Source organism: Tupaia chinensis, unplaced genomic scaffold (genome assembly GCF_000334495.1).
Source record: "Tupaia chinensis unplaced genomic scaffold, TupChi_1.0 Scaffold147500_2, whole genome shotgun sequence".
In the NCBI taxonomy this organism is placed as follows: Eukaryota; Metazoa; Chordata; class Mammalia; order Scandentia; family Tupaiidae; genus Tupaia; species Tupaia belangeri.
In genome coordinates, this window is record NW_006207352.1 from 1,235,271 (window position 1) to 1,243,734 (window position 8,464).

Sequence of the window (8,464 nt, forward strand, 5' to 3'; positions counted from 1 at the left end):
AATGATCTCCTGTCTTTTGACACAAAATAACTGGACCTAGAAGATATGATGCTGAATGAAATAAGCCAGGTTACAAGAAGTGCCATGTGCTCTTGCTTGACATACACTGAGTGTCCTTGCTTTTGTGAAAGCTAAAGGACTCGCTAACATGAAAATAGACTAATTCTAGATTCTAGAAGTTGCGCAGTGAGATGGGAGGGTGCAGGGTGGGGCTAGGAAGAAATGATCAATAGACACAGCAATTCATGTAAATAAGTGGAAAGGGTTATGAATTGGTGTGCCACAGAGGAAAAAAGAGCTGAAAATTCAATATATTCTCAAAGAAGTAAAAATGTGCACAACAATGTAAGGTCAAATATTGAACATGATGAGTATGTTTATATTCTTGGTTATTCATATTGTACAAATGTTGAACATGATGAGTATGTTTATGATTTTATTATTGTACTTTGTGCATGCTGTAAGAAATATTTTAAGAAAAATTTTCTGACTTTCCTTCTCTCTCTCTCTCTAGTGAGTGCACATGCCCTTTGGCAGAAAGAAAAAGAAAGGAGAAAGAAAGAAAAAGAAAAAAGAAGAAAGAAAGAAAAGAGAGGAGAAGAAACAGCAAACACAAACACACATGTGCAGCTGAGGAGGTTGCTGGCATCACAGAAGCATGAGACCCTGGATCCTCGGTCTAATCTGGGCTCTACCACCGAAGAGACACCGGCCTTGAGCATGTCCTGCAAACTCCCTGAGCCTCAGGTTCTTTGTCTAAGCAGCAACAGTTGGTGGAGAAACAGTGCGTGCGCTTTGCCATTCCCGGTGAGTGGGGCAGTCGCATGGACGCACGAAGACGGTGAGAGCCCCACCAAGGCCTAGGGGCGGTGGCTGAACCTTGCAGTTGTGGAGAATGTAGTGCTTCCTACCCTCACTCAGTGTGCCTCTGGTCCATACTGGAGGCCATGTCTCTCCCACTGAAGAGACAGAGAGATGAGGTTAAGGGAAACTACAAATTGTGAGAACACGTTGAAAGCCTTTGAGTGCCTAAAATGGATGTTTTGTAGTGTCCAAACAGGGGTTGGCAAACTTTTTTTTTTTGGAGAGGTTTTTGCTATAGGGCGCGTGAGCTCGCCAGACAGACAGAGAGAGACATAGAGACAGAAAGCGAGAAATCACCCCCCAGGGGGAATGGTCACGCCGCAATCCCTTCTCCTCCATTCTCCTCTCGGGATCTTGGGCACGCACGCACACACGCCTGGCGTGAGTTTTAAGCCGCCGGGTCCGGGACGCGAACCACGGTCGACTACGTGGGAGTCCAGCGACACAGCCATTACACTAACTGCTGGTTCCCGGCAAACTTTTTTAGGGAAGTTTTTGTATTAGGGTGTCTGGGTTTGCCAGAGAGAGAGAGACAGACATAGTGAGAGGGAAAGTGACAAATCTCGCCCCAGGGGGGATGGCCACACTGCAATCTCTTCTCCATTCTCCCAGGCTCTTGGGCATGAACACACACATGGGGTGAGTTTCAAGCCATCAGATCCAGGACTGGAATCACAGTCGGCCATGTGGGAATACAGTGATGTAACTGCTACACCATCGGCTGGCCCCAGGAGTTGGCAAACTTTAAAAAAACGAGGTCACTGGGATCCAGCAGTTAGCATAATGGCTATGTCGCTGGAATCCCATGTAGTAGACCGTGGTTCCTACTGGACTCCCATGTAGTCGACCGTGGTTCGCATCCTGGACCCGGTGGCTTAAAACTCAGGCCGGGCGCATGTGCGTGTATGCCCAAGATCCCGAGAGGACAATGGAGGAGAAGGGATTGCGGCGTGACCATCCCCCCTAGGGTGTCATTTCTCGCTTTCTGTCTCTATGTCTTTCTCTGTCTGTCTGGTGAGCGCACGCGCCCTATAGTGAAAACCTCTCCAAAAACAAAACAAACAAAAAAACCGAGGTCACGTAACAGGGCCAGCAGGTGGCGTGATAGTTAAGGTGTTGGACTCACATTGCTGACCATAGTTCGAATCTGAGACCTCAAGTAAAGGGAAGAAGGATGGAGCATGGCCCCCACGACACACGTCTCCAAGTCCCGGGGCCCAGCCAGGGCCGTGCAGGTGGGGGTGCACTGCTCTCTGAGGCTGCAGCCTTGTGGGAGGCCTGAACAGGCCATGTACAGTGTGTGCCTATGGGTCTAGCCAACTGGAAGACAGGGACAAGATTGGAACATGGTAAAGCCCTGTCAAAAATACTTTCTCCATCTCTCCCATGCACTCTCGCTCATTCAAAATAAATATATAGGAGCCAAAATAAATACATAGCAGCCAGAAGGTGGCAGGGTGGTTAAGGCCCTGGACTCCCACATGGCTGACTGACATCTGAGTCTTGGACCTGGCAGCTTGCTTTCTCACTACCACCCCCCCCCACCCGTGGGTATATGTGCCCTATAGCAAATTAAGTAATAACAATAACAATAATAATAAGCAAAATAAAAGAATTCTTAAAAAAAAAAAGAAAGAAAAAGAAATCACAGCAGGCATGTATGCATGTGTGCCCAAAATCCTTAGAGGAGACTGGAGAAGGGACTGTGGTATAGCCATCCCCTCTAGGAAGTGATTTCTTACATTCTGTCTGCCCCTGCCCTGCAGGTAATTTCTCACTTTCTCACTCTGGCTTCCTCTGTCTTTTCCATGGACACATGCACCCTGTAGCAAAAATTTCTCTGTGGAGAAAAAAATGGGCCCTTGGGGCTTGCAGGTGGTGTGGTAGTTAAGGCATTAGACTCCCACATGGCTGATTGTAGTTCAAGTCCTGGATCTGAAGGCTTGCTTTCTCACTTTTCTTTTCTCTCTCTCTCTCTGTCTCTGGTAAAAAAAAAAAATCTTAAAAATATTACTAAAAAGAAATAGGCCCTTAGTCACAGGGGCATCTCTTCTGTCCCTGTTCCCTGTGTCCTAAGCAGAAAGAAGTACTGTCAGCTCCAGACCTCCAACGGCAAAAGCCCCCGCCGCTCAGACAGGCACCCCTCCTAGCCCCGGAGCTTGTGAAACCCCTGATGTGTTTATGGAGGAGCCTCAGCAGCACCAGTTCCCAGAGCAGAGGTGAGGCAGAACCCAGAATGAATCTTCAGCACCTGGAGAGGAAGGGGTGTGGACTGGAGTGTAGTGTTCCCAAGAGTAGTGATTCAGATGTTCTGTGTTTTCTTGCTTAATTTTTACGATTTCACATTTGAAATTTGAAGTCTGTGAACTGTTAATATTTTGAGTGTTTTTAGTGAACTAGAGAGTACATCGATGCTCCCTTTCTCTGTACAGCTTTCCATAGCTCTGCTGCCATTTGTGGGACAGACTTTTCTTCAGTAAATTTTCTTTGTCTCTTTGACAAAACAAATAGACAAAACAAATAGAAATCACCCCCCAGGGGGGATGGCCACGCCGAAATCCCTTCTCCTCCATTCTCCTCTCGGGATCTTGGGCGCACGCACACGCGCCCTGCGTGAGTTAAGCCACCGGATCCAGGACACGAACTGTGGTCGGCTACATGGGAGTCCAGCGACATAGCCATTACGCCAACTGCTGGTCTCAGGACTCCAGTGCTTTAAGCTCCATTTCACTTTTTGGTCCCATAATTAATGTACTTAGAAGTTCAACTAAGTTTGGAAAAATTCCAGAAATTTGGTTTCCAAGAATTCTTTGCAAGCCTCTGAAACCTAAATCATTTTTGCCCAGTAATGTCTAACATTTCTCATAGAAGACACCGATGTTTTATGTTTCTTTGGTTCGATTACTTTGCCCAAAGCATCACTGAGGTAGACTTTGAACAACTTTTAAAACTCTTTTGACATAAAGGACATTGGGGGAATCCTTATGGTCATAGACTGTTCATGTTCTTGCCTTTTTGAATATTATTTTCACAGTGCCAAATGCTTAACTTTATTATATTTCTGCTCTAAGGAATGTGTAGGAAGAAAAAATAAAAGACATCTTTGTGAGAGCCAGTCCAGTCACAGTGACTCAACTTGCCCATAGAACATCTGTCTGTATTTATTTTTTCAGAAAGTCAGTGTTTGGGAAATGTCCAATGAGTAACTAACATAGTCTCTAAAATGTGCATTCAGCCCTGTGTACAAACCTGGAGTTGTATTTTCTGGACAGATGTACCTTTCTACTGTGCATGTGTCTGTTACTCATTCATGTGTGCATATGTGAATGTGTATTTGCATGTGCGTTTTCAAGCTGCAAGGGTGTGATAAATTTGGAGTACAAAGGGATTTCAGAGCTATCATAAAGATTTAGAAACCGCACTATTGGATAGTGTGTTTTAGAAAACCGTAGTACTATTGGTCATGTCGGACAGAAGTTGGTTTAATGCCTTTGTCGCTGGAATCTCATATAGTCAACTGCGGTTCATGTCCCAGACCCAGTGGCATAAACTCACGCTGGGCATGTGTGTGTGTGTGCCCAAGATCCCAAGAGGAGAATGGAGGAGAAGGGACTGCGGCATGGCCATCCCCTCTGGGGGATGATTTCTCGCTTTCTGTCTCTATGTCTCTCTCTGTCTTTCTGGCAAGCGCACATGCCCTATAACAAAAACCTCTCAAAAAAACTTCAGTAAATTTTCTTTGTCTCTTTGACAAAACAAATAGACAAAACAAATAGAAATCACCCCCCAGGGGGGATGGCCACGCCGAAATCCCTTCTCCTCCATTCTCCTCTCGGGATCTTGGGCGCACGCACACGCGCCCTGCGTGAGTTAAGCCACCGGATCCAGGACACGAACTGTGGTCGGCTACATGGGAGTCCAGCGACATAGCCATTACGCCAACTGCTGGTCTCAGGACTCCAGTGCTTTAAGCTCCATTTCACTTTTTGGTCCCATAATTAATGTACTTAGAAGTTCAACTAAGTTTGGAAAAATTCCAGAAATTTGGTTTCCAAGAATTCTTTGCAAGCCTCTGAAACCTAAATCATTTTTGCCCAGTAATGTCTAACATTTCTCATAGAAGACACCGATGTTTTATGTTTCTTTGGTTCGATTACTTTGCCCAAAGCATCACTGAGGTAGACTTTGAACAACTTTTAAAACTCTTTTGACATAAAGGACATTGGGGGAATCCTTATGGTCATAGACTGTTCATGTTCTTGCCTTTTTGAATATTATTTTCACAGTGCCAAATGCTTAACTTTATTATATTTCTGCTCTAAGGAATGTGTAGGAAGAAAAAATAAAAGACATCTTTGTGAGAGCCAGTCCAGTCACAGTGACTCAACTTGCCCATAGAACATCTGTCTGTATTTATTTTTTCAGAAAGTCAGTGTTTGGGAAATGTCCAATGAGTAACTAACATAGTCTCTAAAATGTGCATTCAGCCCTGTGTACAAACCTGGAGTTGTATTTTCTGGACAGATGTACCTTTCTACTGTGCATGTGTCTGTTACTCATTCATGTGTGCATATGTGAATGTGTATTTGCATGTGCGTTTTCAAGCTGCAAGGGTGTGATAAATTTGGAGTACAAAAGGATTTCAGAGCTATCATAAAGATTTAGAAACCGCACTATTGGATAGTGTGTTTTAGAAAACCGTAGTACTATTGGGACCAGCAGTTAGTGTAATTCCTTTGTCGCTGGAATCTCATATAGTCAACTGCGGTTCATGTCCCAGACCCAGTGGCATAAACTCACGCTGGGCATGTGTGTGTGTGTGCCCAAGATCCCAAGAGGAGAATGGAGGAGAAGGGACTGCGGCATGGCCATCCCCTCTGGGGGATGATTTCTCGCTTTCTGTCTCTATGTCTCTCTCTGTCTTTCTGGCAAGCGCACATGCCCTATAACAAAAACCTCTCAAAAAAAAAAAAAAAAAAGAAAGAAAACTGTAGTACTATTATTGTGTGTGTGTGTATGTGTATTATTTATACATGTGAATGTGTGTTTGTGTATGCTTGTCCAAGCTTTGAGAGTGCAATTTAATTACAGAAGGAAAGAGTTTCAGATCTTCCAGAAGAATTTGCCAAAGGCTCTACTGGAGGTGTAGTCTTTAGGGAAATGTGCTACTTTTCTACTACTGTGCTTGTGTTCATTATTCATACACATATGCATGTGAGCATGGATTTCTCTTACTCTGTGTGTGTACAAGTTGTAGGCTTCTGATTCACTTATAGCAGAAGAGGATTCTAGCGCTTACAGAAGGATTTGAGAAAGGCTACATTGCAGTTGTGTTTTCTAGAAAGATGGAGTACATTTATACTGTGTGTGTGTGTTATTCATACGTGCACGCATATTTGAATGTGTGTGCCTATCCAAGCTCTGGTAGTGCAATGTATTTACAGCAGAAAAAGATTTCACAGCTTACAGAAGGACTTGCCAAAGGCCCCATTGAAGTTCTATTTTTTTTTAATGCAGATGTAATTTCTCTGTACTGTGCCTGTGTGTATTATTCATACATGTGTGCTTTTGTGACTGCTGGTGTGTATTTATCTGTGTGTGTCCAACCTTCAGGAGTGCAATTTATTTAAAGTGCAAAATAATTTTAGAGCTTACAGAAGTATTTGCCACAGGCTCCACTGGAGTTGTATTTTTAGGGAGATTTATTACCTTCCAACTGTGCATGTATCCATTATTCATACATCTTTGCATATGTAAACATGGGTGTGTAGTAGTGTGTGTGTCCTGGTTGTAGGCTTGTGATTTGTTTACAGTAGAAAAGGATTGTAAAGCTTAGGCGAGGATTTGCAAATGGCTCCATTGCAATTGTGTTTTCTAGAAAGATGTGCTGCCTTTATATTGTACATCTGTGTATTATTTATACATGTGTGCATATGTGAGCATGTCTGTGTATTTGTATGTGTGTTTGTGTCCAATCTTCAGGCTTGAGATTTTAGAGCTCACAAAAGGATTTGCAGAAAGCTCCACTGGAGTTTTGTCTTCTAGAAAGATGTAGTGCCTTTATACTCTGTATGTGTGTATTATTCACACCTGTGTGTATGTGAATGTGTCTGTGTTTATATGTGCTTATCTAAACTTCAGGAGTGCAAATTATTTATAGTAGAAAAGGGTTTCAGAGCTTACATGAGGATTTGCCAAACATTGAAGTTCTTGTAATGAAGATGTAGTATCTTTGTCCTGTGTCTGTGTGGATTTTTAAATATCCGTGTGCTTTTGTGAACGTTGGTCATATTTGCTTGTGTGTGTCCAAGCTTCAGGATTGCAATTTATTTAAAGTATGAAATGATTTCAGGACTTACAAACTGATTTGCTAAAGCCACTACTGGAGTGGTATGCTTTAGGGAAATGTGTTACCTTTCTACTGTGGTCATGTCCATTATTCCTACATGTGTGCATATGTGAGTGTGGATACATATTACTGTGTGTGTGTCCATGTTGTAGGCTTGTGATACGTTTAAAATAGAAAAGAATTCTGGAGCTTACAGAATTATTTGTGAAAAGCTCCCTTGCAGTTGTGTTTTTTTATTTTTTGGAGAGATTTTTTTGCTATAGGGCACATGTGCTCGTCAGAGAGACAGAGAGATAGAAAGTGAGAAATCACCCCCCAGGGCAGATGGCCACGCTGCAATCCCTTCTCCTCCATTCTCCTCTTGGGATCTTGGGCACACACGCACACGCGCCTGGCGTGAGTTTTAAGCCACCGAGTCCGGGATGCGAACCACGGTCAACTACATGGGAGTCCAGTGACATAGCCATTACGCCATCTGCTGGTCTCGCTTGCAGTTGTGTTTTTGAGAAAGATGGAGTACATCAATACTGCGTATGTATTAGTTATACATGTGTGCATATTTGAATGTGTGTCTGTATTTGTGTGTGCCTGTCTAAGCTCTGTGAGCGCAATGTATTTACAGCAGAAAAAGATTTCACAGAAGGATCTGGCAACTGCTTACAGAAGTATTTGCCAAAGGCTCCATTGAAGTTTGTTGATGTTTTTAACGCAGATGTGGTTTCTTTGTACTGTGCCTATGTGTATTTTTTTTATTTCTATTTTTCTTTTTTTTATTTTATTTTAAATTTATTCATTCTCTACATTAATTCACTATACACCATCACAACACACAAATGAATTTTCCATCCAAAATACACTGTGCAATGGCTCAGTCAAGCACATCAACATACATGTTCTCAGCAAATAATTTTCCAATTCTTATGTCCTGCATACCTTGCCTTTTGTTTTGCCATCCCTGATTCCCCATCCCCCACTCTCTGCCATGTCCCATCCTCCTCCCACATTGTACCTGGCATCCACGGTTGCCCTCCATGCCTTCCCCCCTCCATTCAATTGATCTGCCGATGAACTTAATTAGTCTAAATATATCCAATAGCTAGCACAGCTGACACATACCTATACATGAACCCAAGTCTGACTTTAGGCATGAACCCCAGTGAGTAGAATGAACATACTATAAAGTAGTACCCAGCTGTGCCCATACAGCTTGCTGCAGTTGTCAAATATGCATTTTTTTTTTTTACAAAATGA

General features: G+C 43.1%; 1 long non-coding RNA gene across 1 annotated transcript in view; it reads left to right on the forward strand.

Annotated features, from left to right (window-relative positions):
- Nucleotides 1–567: 567 nt before the first annotated feature.
- The window catches only part of LOC102487578 (uncharacterized), a 21,862-nt gene continuing 13,965 nt past the window's right edge, over nucleotides 568–8,464 (forward strand). The window contains exon 1 of the long non-coding RNA XR_337600.1: nucleotides 568–807. This is a non-coding gene — a long non-coding RNA (uncharacterized LOC102487578). The remainder of the gene's footprint in view (nucleotides 808–8,464) is intronic.